Source organism: Solanum lycopersicum, chromosome 5, assembly GCF_036512215.1.
Source record: "Solanum lycopersicum chromosome 5, SLM_r2.1".
In the NCBI taxonomy this organism is placed as follows: Eukaryota; Viridiplantae; Streptophyta; class Magnoliopsida; order Solanales; family Solanaceae; genus Solanum; species Solanum lycopersicum.
The window spans coordinates 57,708,722-57,726,436 of NC_090804.1; the positions used below are offsets into that span (position 1 = coordinate 57,708,722).

General features: G+C 33.8%; 1 long non-coding RNA gene across 1 annotated transcript; it reads right to left on the bottom strand.

Moving 5' to 3' along the window:
• LOC138348601 (uncharacterized) lies at positions 1-16,907 on the bottom strand. Its single transcript, XR_011221363.1, has 3 exons — positions 16,164-16,907; positions 947-1,037; positions 1-357 (listed from the first exon to the last, which is right to left on the bottom strand). It is a non-coding gene; the product is annotated as an uncharacterized lncRNA (long non-coding RNA).
• Positions 16,908-17,715: the final 808 nt, after the last annotated feature.

The window sequence follows — 17,715 nt, forward strand, 5'->3', positions numbered from 1 at the left end:
TAACCACAAATAATCAAGGCACTTCATCAAGGTGAATTAATAGAGTTATTCAAGTATTCAAGGCACAATCTATACCACAAACCAACAACGTTTTTATTTTACCCCTAGTTATAGTTACAACACTTATTGACCATTTACAAGACAAAAAATATACCAAACCCTTCATCAGTTTTAATTACTCAAAATTACATAATGACGTAAAAGGCCCAATACACTTAACAAAGATTCAAAAGGTCCACTTGCCTTAAAAGAGAGTGAAATCAATTTGGTACTTGGGCCTTCCCTTTATGATAAGTCTCCAAATCTACCAAATCTAATCAAATATATTATCTCAATAAAAATCTTGAACAACAACATCTGTAAAGTTGTTATTGAAAACTAGGTTAGAAACGACCCAAAAATCGATCCCCAAGGCTAAAGGTAAAATAATAGAAAATGATATAACCCAAATATTTTGAAACTGGAAAATGACATTGTAACGAAAAAAATTTAGCATTATGCTCCAAACTCTAATTTACTTACACAAAGTCATGAGAAAAGCCCTAATACTCGGGTCTGGAACCCCGGCTCGAATACGAAAAATAGATTTAAAGATAGATTACTCATGCTTAGGAAAGTTCAAATATGTAATTTCATCAAAAACAAAGTTAAAATCGACGTACCTTGAAATCCTCAACTTATCAAACTTTAACTTTACCCATAAAAAAAACAACTCAAATTCTCAAGTTTATACGCGGTCAATATGATAAAACTAATTTATGAATCAACAACTTATGCCAAGATCAATTTACCTATAAACATAAGGATCTTAATTATACACTTTTCAATTAAAAAAAAAAGTCTAAATCAATGAACTCCAATTTCCCCCTAAGAAATACACCAATAAGGAAAGAAAACCATATGCAGAAATCATGAGATAATGCCAAAATGAAAATTGCTTACCAACCTCCATATTATATCAAGAAGAACGTCACAAGAATCACTCTATTCCAAGCTCTAGAACTCCTAATGTGCTCAAAATACCAAATGAACATAGTCTGAAATTTTAAATACCAGAACATCAATATTTACACCATAAAGAAATGACATAATTCTATTTTCTAAATGTATTAAATAATTACACGGCCCTGCTCGATAATTCTGAATTCAAGTCTGTGCTCGTTTACCTAGTCAAATATCATTTATGCTCTATAAATAATTCTTTCATGTATCATGATAAAAGTCTAATCCCGACATAGTAAAAATGCACCAAACACCGCTGATCAATACTATAATTCATGCTCAAAATTTTAGAAGTTTCAGAATAGTGTTTTGATCGCTAAAACTAATAACAAACCTTATAGTTGAACAAATTGTTGAAACAACGTCAAAGCACTCAAAAAGCTTAGAAAGTCACTAGAAACTCATTTGGAACCTCCTAAACACAAACCAAATATGTTATAAGATTGGAAATGATATTTCGGACTCAATGAAATCATCAAAATAACAAAACATGGTCATCTTAATACAATAATCACCAAATTCAACTTTAACTTAAATATATTAATTTCTAAAGAAAGATAAGAAACTCATCCAAAAGCTTCGGAAACTTAACCAAACCTTCAACTAGACCAAAGATCATCATTTTAACCTAGTGAAATCATCAAAACTTGAAAATGAGCTTTTTAACCTCAAACATTAGCTAAAGTAAAACTTTAATCTTAACTTTCTCTTCATCTCGTCCAATGGCTCAAAATCAAACAAAAAACCATGGGACCCAAACCAATCATTCATCAAGACCAAAAATCGCATTTTAGAGCCAACAGAATTGTCGAAATGCCATTGCGAGATTGCAATCACCAAATACTAGCTATGCTCAAATATCTTATTTTTCAACTTTCAAAATTAAAAAAAAATATACAAGAAACCCCCATCTAAATACCTCGACCTAAGTCAATAGTCCTAATAACTCAAAAGTTACATTCGGAGCAGAAGGAACTAACAAAATTTCGTTACCAGACTCAAAACTTCAAATGTTTGAATTCCAAACTATCAAAACTCTCAACTTTACGATCCTGTTTAAATCAATTCCCAAAATATTATCAAACATGATTTGGCCAACTAAAAGGGGGATATGATAAGTTTCCAAAAAAATTCAAAAAAGACCTTTGAATCATTACTTGTGAATTAAAACTAAAAATATGAATCAAGGAACTAATAACTGAATTGAATGTTGTCTAACTAAATATCTATATCAAAACTATTTATGATTGGTGGCCTTATACCATAAATCATACTTAGATAAAAATACTATTGAGTTTTACTAAATTGGAAAGTTTTTTATAATCAACATTCACCACGTGAGTTCACCATGTCGAACCTCTGAGATAATTTGAAGATGAGATTTATACCTTATCAGGGTATTGAACTTGATAAACTAGGGATGAAAATTGCAACGCCCCAAATTTTGAAACTATGACCTTTGTCATTCTTTAAATGCATATAGACTCTAAATCCTATAATTTTTAATGTTGGATCGGTATTTAAAATATTTTCTTTCTTTGGGAAGATCTTTCGATGTGAACTAAGATCATAAGGTATTCCTTGAGTATTAAGATTTTGTGGCCTAATACAACTAAAATTAAAGGTCGTGAAGTCTTTGTTCCAACAGCTTCGACCATCTAAGTTATATTCTAAAAGTAATGCTCATTTTATTAAGCACCACAGATTTTGTGTGATCCGCCGCGTGAAATAGAAATCAGTCATCCGGCCACATCGAAAAATTAATGTAACTCAAAAAGCCTCACAATGTAGGCTCAAGCTGCACCATTGCACACATGCTCTGAAATTGTTTAAGTCTTCTCTTTCTTTCATATTTTAGAAAGGGTGTTTTAGTCCTTTCCTCAAACCATAACCCTAATCCATGACTATCAAGTTCCTCCGAAAGTAATATTCTAGGAGATTTTATAAGTTACGAAAAATGCTTCTCCTCCTCTTCCACAACACTTCAAGAAGCAATATGTAAGGTTAATTCTCAAGGTCTCGTTCTTCAGTTCTTCATCAAAAGGTGTGTTTAAACACTCCTAACTTCAAACTACTTATACAAGATTCATATTATATTTTATTATTCCTTTTTTCTATATAATGAACAAGGTAAGGGTTGAAAGATGATTTCATTAAAATTGATTACAAATGCTCCTATGTTGTTAATTATGACAAATTACTTTAATATGATTTCAGAATTAGATTGTTGGTTTTGAATTACTAAATTTCGTCATATGATTTGAAAAGGGTTTTGCCTATAATAATGGATTTGAGAATTTTTTTAGTCTTTCAAAAGCTTTGGTTTAAATAATGAACAAAGGCTAATTTTCCATCGTGGTTAAATGTTAATGATTTTACATTTTATATGTAGTTTTATAACTTGGAAAGACTTGGGTGTTGGCATTGAATGGAAATTTTAACATAAATTAGTCTCTGGTTTTTAAAGGACGGGTTAAGAGTTTTAAATGGCTAACTATGAAAATGACATGGTTCCAATGGCTTGCAAGTCTTGGTATGACGATATGAATGGGAATATGCCTTATTCGGATAACTCTTAATAAACAGAAACTTGTAAAAGTTTTAATTGGAGGCTTAAAGAGAGTTTTGTAGTTATCACCGAGAAGGTGTAAACTCCTTGTGACTCATCATCCGAAAGCGCAGGCGCGGATCTAGGAAGGCCTAAGGGGTATCCGGGGACACAACTTTGTCAGAAAATTTTGTTATATATAGTGAAAACATTTTGAGGTTGTTCTCAAGGGAAAGGCTCCGACATTGTGATTTAGAGCACACAAGATCGAGCTAAAGGTAGACTACGAATTCCATTCTCTTAGATTGAGGTTGAATGTGTAATTACATGTTGATTTGATGGAATTGAGGGCGTGTACCTAGTCTTTCTTATTTACTTTTATTGATATCATGTATTAGGACTTGAGTAGCTCTATTTTAGGTGTAGCACCACACTAGTCGGGGATTATGTGTTTAGTTTTATTTTAGTGAGTTGACTTGGATGTTGTTTTTACGGTATAATTAAGTATGCTTGGCCTTATTCTATGACTAGACTAGTTTTTGCCTTAGACTAGCGATACTTGCAATATTTAGGACTTTTACTTCTCCAACATCGTTTTAGACAGTTTAACTCATTATAAACTGAAGTTGCAAACTTAAGTCAAATAGAATGAGCCTTATTTTAAGCGTTGATTCAGTTTTTCAAATTTTCTATTAACTCTTCTTTACGGCCCATTGCGATAGAGGTTTTATACTTTGTTGGGTGACTCAAGATTAGAGTCGTGCACGACGAGAGCCTTTTATCAATTTCTTGGGTTAAATGTTGTTCCACTGTAGTTTGGGTTATGTATGATACATGATACTTTGATGTTCTTATTGGTTCCCACATGTTTACTCTTGCTAACTGGGCTAGTGCCCTTTGGATCTTACTATCTGCTAGGCGATGGTCTTATTGGTAACTTGAGTTTAGTCTTGCTAGCTAGGTCAGCGCCCCTATGGTTTTATTATCTTTTTGGGTTATACTCTTATCGGTGCCTCCAAGTTACTCTTCTTAGTTGGGCTGATGCCCGTGGGAGTTTATTTTCTAGTTAGTTTCACAGCACGTGCGTTGCACGTATGTATTTTATCTATAGTATACAATGTTATAAAATACAGTAAAAATTACCAAGTTAAAGTTTTTTAGTAAGTAATTATTATTGAATATATTGTCAAAGAGTTACTTACATTTTTTATATCAAAATGACCAGATATCATTGAAATATTTTAAAATAAATTTAAAGTTTAAATATTGGAGAAAGTGACATTTCTTTAGTAGTATTAATTCTTAATTCACTGAATTTTGTAAACAAATCTAATCCACAAAATAATAAAAAAATAACCCATTTAAAAAATGTGGCCAATAGTCTTTCCTCTTGAGGTTATGAACATACATGATGTAGATCATTTAAGTACAAATTTTGTCTTAAATATGCATACTTGAAATCCAATATGTGCATGACACTAATAAGGATTACCAATATATTTCAATATTTTATCCTAATATGTAATAGATCTTTTACAAAATATTTCTCCCTATTGATTCAACTTATATGACTTACTTTCCTTTTTAGTCCGTCCCAAAAAGAATGACATACTTCTATATTAAGTAATTATTTAACTATAAAATGTCTATTTTACCCTTAATGAAATTATTTACAGCCACTCAAATTTCTATCATTCATTTTGGACCACAAGTTTAAAAAGTCTTCCTTTCTTTCTTAAACTCTTTGTCGAGTCAAACTACCTTATATAAAATGGGAAGTAGGGAGTATTACTCAATTAATTTTTGAGTACGACTATCATAGAGAGGTAATTTTATCCAACAACGTGTACTTTGTTATTAATGATGGTTAAATAGAAGTTTTTGTAAGTCGATAATTGAAAATTATTGCAGGATCTCAGTTTGAGGTAAATTCGAGTTATTGTAGGCTGTCATGACTTGTTTTTGTGTTGTAAATTTTGAATTGTTGTATGTTGGCTCTCTTGACTGCTCCCTATTGTGTTCCATTGTGGAACACACATGATTCCCATTTGATTCAAAATTTCCTATTTTCATTCATATGTATTTGGTGTTGAAATGACTGTATTGGCATTGTGATCCTATTTTTGGTAGTGTGACAACACTGAAGTCGTTCACAAGGGAAAGGCTCTGACATTGTGATTTTAGAGAACCCGAGATCAGCCTAAAGGTTGATTATGACTTCCCTTCTCTTAGGTTGAGGTTGAATGTGCAATTACATGTTGATTAGAGTTTATTGGGGGCCGGTAGCTACTTTTTCTTATTTCCTTTTCTTTATACCATGTTATAGGACTTGACTGTTTCTATTTTGGGCGTAGTACCATGCTAGTATGGGATTTTGTGGTTAGTTCTATTTTGTGAGTTGACTTGGATGTTGTTATTATTGTATAATTAAGCATGATTGGCCTTAATTTATGAATTGACTAGTTTTTGCCTTAGACATGCAATACTTGTTGTCTATAGGACTTATTTGTTCTCCGACGTTAGCTTAAATGAAGTTTTGATTTGTGGCCACTTTTTGTCGATATGATCTCGCATGAAAATTTTTATCGTACCATTAAGTCAAAATATCAAATTTTGTAGAGTAGCATATCTCATTTGTATATACGAGATTCTGAACGAATTTGAAATACCCTTTTAGAGTTTTTCAAGTTGCCAAACTAGCTGACATGCATGCGTTGGTGCAAGCCAATTTTGGTTTCCACTTGATAAAGTTGTGGGCCGTGTTTGAAGAGACCGCGAGATTTGGTCACCGCCTTTGCGGGGTCCAGGCCACATTTGAAAAGGGTTAGGCTCTGGCCTTCGCTTTCGCAAGAACCCAACCGCATTCGAAGTCCCTTAGCTTCTTTTGCCTTCGCGTTCAAAGGACTCTTTCCACATTTCCAAAGGTTAAAATTCTTGGTCTTTGCATTTGTGACACCTCTAAGTTGCATTAGAAAAGAGCAAAACGCAAGGCACCTTTAAGTACCAACATCCATCAGCAATTATACTATCAATTTGACTCCATTTTCGGTGGTTTTAAGTCTTATAATCATGAACTGTTGGGGATATGTGTGTGGATGGTTGGAACTATTGTAGGGTCTCCATTCGAGGTAAATTCGAGTTATTGTTGGCTAACATGACTTATTTTTTGCTCTAAATTTTGAGTTTCTGTATTTTGGTTGTCTTGCTGCTCTGATCCTCGAATTGTGTTCCATTTTGGAACACAAATTCAACGTAATATTTTAGGCATTGTGACAAAGTCAAACAGGGAATTCGGATTCAGGTCCCATGATTCCCATTTGATTCAAAAGTTGGCCCATTTTCATTTATGTTTCTTTGGTGTTTAACTAACCATATTGATGTTGTGATCTTATTTTTTAATAGCATGAGAACATTCTGAGGTCGTTCCCAAGGGAAAGGCTCTGACAATGTGATTTAGAACACACAAGACCGACCTAAAGGTAGACTATAAATTCCATTCTCTTTAATTGAGGTTGAATGTGTAATTACATGTTGATTAGAGGGAATTGGGGGCGTATACCTAGTCTTTCTTATTTACTTTTCTTGATAGCATGTTTTAGGACTTGAGTAGCTCTATTTTAGGTGTAGCACCACACTAGTCGGGGTTTATGTGTTTAGCTTCTATTTTAGTGAGTTGACTTGGATGTTATTATGGTATAATTAAGTATGCTTGGCCTTATTCTAGGACTAGACTAGTTTTTGCCTTAGACCAGCGATACTTGCAATATTTAGGACTTTTACTTCTCCAACATCGTTTTAGACAGTTTAACTCATTATAAACTGAAGTTGCAAACTTAAGTCTAATAAAATGAGCCTTATTTTAAGCGTTGATTCAGTTTTTCAAATTTTCTATTCACTCTTCCTATTTTTACGGCCCATTGCGATAGTAGAGGTTTTATGCTTTGTTGGGTGACTCAAGATTGGAGTCATGCACGACGAGAGCCTTTTATTAATTCCTTGGGTTAAATATTGTTCCACTGTAGTTTGGGTTATAGATGATACATGATACTTCGATGTTCTTATTGGTTCCCACATCTTTACTCTTGGTAAGTAAGCTAGTGCCCTTAGGAGCATACTATCTTCTAGGCGATGGTCTTTTTGGTACACTGAGTTTAGTATTGTAAGCTAGGTGAGAGCCCTTGTGATTTTATTATCTTGTTGGGTGATGCACTTATCGGTGCCTCCAAGTTACTCTTCATTAATGGGCTGATGCTCGTGGGAGTATATTTTCTGGTTAGCCAGCCCTAGGGTTTACTTTTTCTAGTTGGGCTGGTGCCCCTGCAGTAACCCATTATTGTGTACTTGTAGTTTGAGGTGGTTACTTGGGGATTGATGTACGGATTACATTTAATGGATCTAGAATCACTTTAATTCGCTCTTATAGTTTAGTTGTATTTAGTCTTTATTTCTTGTGCCCTTATGTATTTTTCTTTAAATATCACTTTGACCTTTATTGGTGTCTAGATTCTATCTTTTCATGTTTTTCTACCATCTTTGCTCAATTAAACTATGATGCCTACTGGTACTTTTACTTTGGTACTTATACTACACTATGCATGTATTTCGTACCTACAACAATTTTGGGATCAGAGATTAAAGTGAGCACTTCGTGTCTGGACTTGCCTTTATATTTAATATTTTTGAAAATTTTCCATTCTTTTGGGAAAAAAATATAGTATTTTTCTATTTTTAAATCTATATATAATTATACTTTCTAAAATTGGTAATTCTAATGCACTTCTTCCTCAAAAAAAATGGTTTCTTCACTAACTTTAAATTTCCGACACGAAGTTCAAATTTCCACTTTTATTTGTTAATCTCTAACTAGTTATTAACCCATAGGACAAAGATTTCTTTATAAATGATATCCGCGAATCAAGAAAGTTCACGAGAAACTGTTTCATTTCATAGAAGTTCATTCTTAGTCTTACGAAGCAAATTGATATGTGGTAAATAAGGACTAAAAATGAATGTTGGAAAGTTAAAATTACTTGTCGCCGGGGACAAGCAGTGTTGCAACGTCCTGCTCCTGTAGCAGCACTGGAGTGGCGTCGGGGTCGATCAAGGGCATGGGTGTGCACTGGTTAGGGAGGTAGGGTTGAGAGAAAAGGGAAATTAATCATCATTTCTTTTCTAAAACAAGTGATAATTTACCAACCACGGGATGTCAATATCTTTTAATATAATTATCTACATTTACAAATATTTAATAAATCCCGATGTTAATAATATTAAATATACTAGCCTCTTGAGGTCGGTGTTAATTAACCTCTTGAGGTCGGTGTTAATTAATTTAAATCTAATCGACTTCATGATATCAGTATTTATTAAATATTTGTAAATATAGATAATTATATTAAAAGATATTGACATCCCGTGGTCGGTAAATTATCACTTGTTTTAAAAAAGAAATGATGATTAATTTCCCTTTTCTCTCAACCCTACCTCCCGCACCAGCGCACACCCATGCCCTTGATCGACCGCGGCGCCACGCCAGTGTTGCAGCAGCAGAAGGACGTTGCAACATTGTTGGTCGCCGGCAACAGGTAATTTGAACTTCCAAAAATTTATTTAAGTCCTTATTTATCACATATCTATTTGTTTTGTAAAAATAAGAATGAATTTCTATGAAATGAAAGAGTTTCACGGGAATTGTCTTTATCCTCGGATATCATTTAGAAAGAAATCTTTGTCCTATAGGAATGATAACTAGTTAGAGATTAATAAATAAAGGAGTAAATCTGAAGTTAGTGTCGGAAATTTAAAGTTAGTGAAGAGACCATTTCTTTTGAGGTTGAAGTAAATTAGAATTTCAACCTTTAGCAAGTATAACTATATATTGATTTAAAAATAGAAAAATACAATATTTTATTTTCCAAAAGAATGGAAATTTTTAAAAATATTAAATATAAAGGCAAGTCCAGACACGAACTACTCACTTTAACCTCTGATCCAAAAGTTGTTGTAGGCACGAAATCATGCATACGTAGTATAAGTACCAAAGAAAAAGTATCCAGTAGGCATCATAGTTTAATTGAGTAAGTATCGATGGTAGAAAAAAATGAAAAGATGGAATCTAGACACCAATAAAGGTCAAAGTAGAATTTAAAGAAAAACACACACAAGGGTACAAGAAATAAAAACTAAATATAGCTAAATTAAACCTAATTGGGACCCATAAGCCCAAAAGGTACACTCGTACGCAGGTTTAAGTAAAATTTTAATGAACCTCCATAAATTTGACATGTACACAAAATAGCTAAACTACAAGAGCGAAGTAAAGTGAATCTAGATCCATTAGATGTAATCCGGAAATCAATCCCCAAGTAACCACCTCAAGCCATAAGTACTCAATAATGGGTTCGCCCCATCTAAACAATAAACTCCCAGGGCACCAGCCCAACTAGAAAAAATAAACCCTAGGTTTGGCTAACTAGAAAATACACTCCCACGGGCATCAGTCCAGCTAGAAGCGTAACTCGAAGGCCCCGATAAGAGCATCTCCCAACAAGATAATAGTTTCACAGGGGCTATGAACTAGCTAGCAAGACTAATCTCAGGGTACCAATAAGACCATCGCCTAGCAGATAGTAAGCTCCCAAGGGCACTAGCCTAATAAGAAAGAGTAAACATGTGGGAACCAATAAGAACATCGAAGTATCATGTATCATCTATAACCCAAACTACAGTGGAACAACATTTAACTCGAGGAATCGATAAAAGACTCTCGGCTTGCACGACTCCAATCTTGAGTCACCCAACAAAGCATAAAACCTCAAGTATGGCAATGGGTCATAGAAATAGGAAGAGTTAATAGAAACTTTGAAAAAACTGAATCAACGCCTAAACTAAGGCTCATTTTATTAGACTTAAGTCCGCTGCTTCAGTTTATAATGAGTTAAACTGTTTAAAATGACGCCGGAGGAGTAAAAGTCCTAAATACCACAAATATTGCTAGTCTAAGGCAAAATCTAGTCTAGTCACGGAATTAGGCCAAGCATACTTAATTATACCATAATAACAAAATCCAAGTCAATTCACTAAAATAGAACTAAATAAATAATCCCTGACAAGCACGATACTAAACCTAAAATAGAGCTAGTCAAGCCCTAAAACATGCTATCAAGAAAAGTAAATAAGAAAAACTAGTTACGCGCCCCCAATTCCCTTTAATCAACATGTAATTAAACATTCAACTTCAATCTAAGAGAATGGAATTCGTAGTCTACCTTTAGGTTGATCTTGCACACTCTAAATCACAATGTCGGAGCCTTTCCCTTGGGAACAGCCTCAGAATGTTCTCACGCTATAAAAAATAAGATCACAACATCAATACGGTTATTTAAACACCAAAGACACATGAATAAAAATGGGCCAACTTTTGAATCAAATGGGAATCATGGGACTCGAATCCGAATTTACTATTTGACTTTGTCAAAATGTCTAAAATATTACCTTGAATTTGTGTTCCAAAATGGAATACAATTCGAGGCTTAGAGAAGCAAGACAACCAACATACAACAATTCAAAATTTAGAGAACAAAAACAAGTCATGGCAGCATACAATAACTCGAATTTACCTCGAATAGAGAGCCTTCAATAGTTCCAACCATCCACATACATATCCCCAATAGTTCATGATTACAAAACTTCAAACCACAGAAAATGGAGTCAAATTGATAGTACAATTGTTGATGGAAGTTGGTACTTAAAGGTGCCTTGAGTTTTGCTCTTTTCTAATGCAACTTAGAGGTGCCGCAAATGCAAAAGAACGAGAAGTTTAACCTTTACAAATGTGGAAAGAGTCCTTTGAATGCGAAGGCAAGAGAAGTTAAGGTCCTGCGAATGAGGTCCAGTCCCTCCGAAAGCGAAGGCCAAAACCTAACCCTTTTCAAACGTGGCCTGGACCCCGCAAAGTTTGTGACCAAATCTCATGGTCTATGCAAACACAAACCACAACTTGAGAAACTGAAGACTTGGCTTGCACCAATGGATGCATGTCAGCCATTTTTGGCAACTTTAAAATCTCTGACAGGCATTTCAAATTCGTTCAGAATCTCGTATATACAAACGAGATATGCTACCCTACCAAATTTGATATTTTGTACTTGATGGTAAAATAATGTGAGATCATATCGACAAAAAGTGGCCCCAAATCAAAACGCCATTTAAGCCAACATCTACATTGGGACTCAAAATTAGCCCGAGATCCTCGAGATTCACATAAAGGGTCGTTCAAGAGAAAATTTGATATTCTAGATCTAACCAAACTAATGGAGTTCTCATCCGAGCACATTTACGAAGAATGTTGACCAATGTCAAATTTTAGGCCTTAACTTATAAGTTAAAACGCCTAATTGTACAAACTCGCATCAAAAGCCTTGTTAGCCGTGCCAAACATGTTACTGGCCTAAAATCACCCTTTTGGAGTAAATGAAATTGTCAGAATTGGATTATGAGGTCATCTTTCTGACTTTTTGATCGAAAATGATTATTCAAGTTTCAAAAGCTCCTGAACATAGAAATTCACATAAGAACCAAACACAATACTAACTAGGTGACTGACCTGATAGTCTTTACATGTCATAAATGACTTGAGGTCACCATAAAAATGCAATGATGAATAAAAGAAACAAGAACAAAAATTACCTAGAGAACCATTGCAATACTAATATTGACTCATTATAAAAGGAATAAAAAATTAAATATTTTCCTGGACAATGCAACGGAAAGTTGTGCTACTTGAATGGTGGAAAAGATAGTTTCAATTATGACCTGATGAAAAGTTTTGCTTGTTGTTTTTAGATAATATTAATTTTTCTTTCTTTGTTATTTTCTACTTTAATATTTCTTCTATTTTTAGTTGCTCTTAACCCTTAATACATAAGATTTATAAAAATGTGATAATGAAAAATTAATGTCAATAGTCGTTATGTGAAAAGTGAAAAGGATCATGGTTTCATAAACACATTGATTCGATAAGAAATATTTAATTGTTTTTTCTTTCATTGATATTAATAGTTTGTGTTTGATAGCATGTGATTATATTGTCAGCTAGTAAAAGAAATAAAATGAATCCTAGGAGAATTGTGTGTTCTCAATTGATTATTTTTTTCAGTGATATCAGAGCTTATGATTTACTTATTTCCTAGTCACAGCTTTCTTCCTCAAAAATCAATATTGCGGGAGACATAGTTATTACTTTTTGATTTATACGAAACAACATAATAAATTAAACTGTTGTTGAAGCATGATTTATTTGGCTTTGAATTTTTTCCAATATGTGTAGTTTACTGAATTAAGAGAAAATTAGTTTTTTAGTTATTTAGTCTAGTGATTCAAGTAATTAATGGATCTATTTAAAAATAAAAAAACAAATGAGACCTTTAAAAGATGTTATTGTTTGAAGAAGTACAGTAATTGAGGTGAACTCCTGATGATTAGACTAGAAAAGGAAGAAGAAAAAGTAAAAGAAGAAGAAGATGATCTTGAGAATCGGAGTATTCTATATTCATTAGAATTGAATCCATTGTTTAAATGAGCTAATCAGCACAACTTATATAGGTGTTTGGACCACTATAATCCTAACTAACTATTAACTAATTTAACAAACTCCTAACCGATAAGTTAATCCTATAGTTATATCTAATTACACATAGACGCTTTAGGACTTTAAGTAACTCCTCCTTCAATACTCCCCCTCAAGTTAGGTACTTTAAACCCTCAAGTTAGGAATCTAGTTAGTTTAAATATTTCCTTGAATAACCTTTTTCCAATGAAAAATGACAATCTATGTTTAGTCCTTTAATGGTACACTGGATTTGCAACTATTTGCATTGCAACCTTGATATTACTAGACACCTTGACGGGAAGAGTAACACACCAAGTTCCTTTACTAGCCCAACTATCCAAACTATCTCTGCCACAGTAGAACCTAAGCTTCTGTATTCTGCTTCAGCTGAGCTCTTGGAGAATGTTGTTTGTTTCTTCGACTTCCAAATGATGAGAGAATCTCCCATTTTTATTGCATGACAGTAGGTTGTTATCGCATTGTTCTTATTAATGAATAGTAAGACCCCTTGGCCTGGTTGATTCTGAACGCAAAATGAGCTATCATGTAGGATTTAGAAGTTGTGGAAATATATTTTTCATAAGGAGAAGATGGAAGCACGTTTTGATGAGCGCGAGAAGGACTGTCTATTGATTAATGAAAAGAGTCCTTTCTTTACTATAATGATTGAAGAAGCTTTCTTAGAAGTTCTGGTAAAGTGTGGTTCTTTGTGTATGCTTGTTTCTTCAACTTAGTTTAAACTATCTATTTGTTTCTGTGAAATTTTGAGCAACCCTATATGTTTTATTAACGGAAAGAAAATATTTTTATAAGTTTCAAGTTTTTCAGCTTGTTTAGAGTCACCACTTAATTTTTGAGAAAAATCAAGAAAATTTTAGTTTTCAAAAGATTTAAACAGAAAATCGATTGAAAACCTTAAAGGGGTTCGGAAAATCTTATTTATATTTTAGGAAGGTTTATACGGCACCTAAAATATTCACTAACTCGCAATTATCCGACAACTAACTTATTTGGCTACCAATTTAGCTTTATCTGAATTAAGAAATTTAATTGGAATTTGCTAAAAGGAAATATTAGCCTACGATCTAAGTGAGCTCTTTTTTAACTCGTAAAATTTATTTATTATTATTTAAATCCATTTAATTATTATCAATTTAGTTGAATCGTTTAAAACAAAGTAACGTCTTGCGGAGAATTCAAGTTTTTAACCCTAAGATCAACTACAAAAATAACAAAACATATAAGCAATAAAGTATAAGAGGGAGACAGAGCGAGTTGGGTCCAAATTCTGTTTTCGTCCGCCTTGACAGATATTTGGACCCATTTTCACTTTTGAGCCTTAGGCCCATCGTACCTGTCCTAAGAACTAGCAAAATAATAATAAGTGAACTTTAAAATGCTTAGGCCTAAAAATAACAAAATACAACACTTTCAAAAATAAAAATTTTGGACCCAATACCTTCAATTTGTTCGACCCCTTTCGATCCTTTAATCCTCAAGACTTGTACGTCATTTTATGGCTTGACTCGATAGAAAATATATAACTGAGCCTACAAGGCTCATCCCAACGAAATGCGGGAAGAAGGAACCTTCAAAGACTCGGAGAAGGTAGTGCATACATACTTTAAAATTTCAAATGGACTTAGTCTAGCTTTACAAGACAAGATAAGGTTAAATGAAGGTGACATCAAATAACAAAAATAAGCTAGGGAGGAGGGGGCAGTGATCACATAGGATAAAAGGCATACATATTTGTTGATCGACAATAATGAACAATTAACAATTTAGACAAAAACGAGCTACTGGAATGTGGACTTTGAATAACTCAAACATGCAAGTTGTGGCTATGGGCTTAAAATCATGCTACCGTTTTGTTAAAATATAAGACAACCAAATGATATAACTATAACTATTATTGTTATTATTTTAAAACAGAACTTAATTACGAAGAGGCTTAGCAACAGAGGTATGTCCTATCAGGGTGTGCTAAGATGCAAAGAAAATCCAAACTAAACATCCTGAGGAAGTTAAAATTTAAGTCAAAGGGTGGTCTAGAAACACAAAGAGACGTTAAAAGGACAGATTGGTGGTATCTAGAAACTAAACACAGTAGCAACAGTCATCACTTTAACGTATTGGATATGAGCATATGCAGAACAAGTATTTTTATGGCATAAAAAATGACAAATGATTCTTAACAGCTTGAGAGGATATTACTGTAAATGCAATGCAACTCTTATCATGTCAAAAAAAAAACTTAACATATCTTTAAAGCATATATATGTATATACAGACAAGGAAATGCGACTAACGCATTTTAGAATCACTTACCTTAGAGATAGACTGCACAGACCATCAATAAACTATGGGAGCATGTTAAAAGAAAGAAAGAATAAACAAGATCACTAGATTCAACCTCAAGTTCTTTGATAATGAAGACAACGAGTATAATCAAACCTTTTCAACTAACCAGAGAAGTATCTAACATATAAAATAGGAAGAGGTGCGTAAAAATCAGAACATGGGTCTTATATCAAAGAAAAAAATTTTAATCATAAGAAAAATCTAATATTTGACACGAATCTATCTATATACTGATATATAAGGAGAAGTCAATTAAGGCAAGCTTGAAAAGATGAAAACAACAATGTAGTAATGTTTTTTTATACACTCAGAATACTTAATGTAACATGATCATGAATACCAATAAAGAAGATCAAATAATGACGAAACAATAAGGACTTGAGACGAGCATAACAAACCGTGAATTCCATGAAGACACAAGCAACAATATAGGCTCCAGATGAGCATTAAGCCATCTCAAAAATGAAAATAAACAACAATAATGGTTCATTAAACAAATTCTACTGTTAATTTGCAGCACACGATGAGTCAGAAGATATAAGCCCCACCCCCAGCCCTCATTTTATCATGTAAACAGCTTCATTCTTTCAAGAACAACACATTAAGGGCCAGGGATGCTTGAGGAGAAATGAATATTACCTTTAGAGGGGCAGCATATTGTGACAGCAACGAGTAAGGAAATAGCGAACTTCAACACCCATTGGATAATTTCGTGAACGTCAAACTCCGACACGAACAACGAACCAAGATGTCTGAATCGACTTTGAATCCCAGAACCCTTTAAGAACATCAAACTAAAAGACTATTTTTGATTTTCCTGGATAATGAACTTTAAACAATTCTTTCACTGTCCCGCTACTCTTTCACTATTTTCTCAGCTTTCTGCCTCAAAAAGTTCGACTGAAGTCTACAAAAAAAAAATCCCCTCCCCTTTCAGTGAACAAGGAAAAGACGTTATATAGGGGACGGTTGGATTTGTGTGTGTGTGGGGGGGGGGGGGGGGGGGGGACGGATAAAAATCGGGTGAAAGGGGGCCCAATTCCAATTTGAATTCCCAAAACCATTCACCAAAAAGGATGAACAACTTTCTCTGAAATTTGAAACCTTCCGAAACGGGAAAGGGGAATGGACGATTGGGATCGATTGAGCGTCCTTGATGAGCGAGGTGGCTTCATCTCACAGTCTGAAGGACGATTCCTGTGTGCCACTTCTGCTACTGTGACTGCGAGGACGAAAGCGACACGGGAGGAAGAAGACAAAGAGCATACTGGGCGTTGCTGTATGCGTTTTTCAACTGCTGCTTTCCCTGTATTGCACCGTCTATCGCCGTGAAAGTAGGAGGCGTCCATTACAGCTGGGACTGTTGTGGTTCTGGGTTTCCCCTTTTGACGCCGCTTAATCGCGTCTGGGAACTTCACGTGGTTTCTGGCTGGGTCGGGTCTGGGGATTAACTGGGAGTGGGAAGAATTATTTCTGCGTTGGGCCGGCAAAAAATTGGAGGAGAGACCCAAATTTAGTCCCAAGGTTTGGAAGAAAGTGGGATGGGAAAGTTTAAGAGAATTGGTCGATTTAGTATTTAAAAAAAAAAAAAAAAGAATGGCCCAAATTTTGGTTTAAGCTGAGATAAGTTAAACTGAAATCAGGAAATAACTTGAGCGATTATGAATTCGGGCAAGCTACTTAAACTTGGTCAAAATTGGATGAAAATTCGTGAGTTCGGCAAAAATTTAAATAAGACAAATTAGCATTAATTAATTAACGAGTTTCTTAATTTAAATGAAATAAAATATTAACTTAATTATAAACTAAATAAATTGAAATATAAGCTCTTATATTAGTGGACTAATTAACCAAATATTTAACAAAATCTTTTGAGACGGTTTTGTAATGTTCACAAACTATACTAATTATGTACCAAATTATATAAAACATATATATATTATTCTAAAACTATAAAAGAGCGACAAAACTATTTAAAAATAACTTTAAAAAATATTCTAATTTAATAAAATTAGCTATTCTAAATCATTTAAAATTAAGGAACTCGGTAATTAATTACCATCGGGGAGGGTCAAAGTTGGGTGTCAACGACTCCCTCATTTTACTTGGATTGTTGCAAGATATTCGAGGAAAATAAAATTGACCAAACCAATTTTGATTAACCCCATATTCTGTTGTTCATCTTGTATTC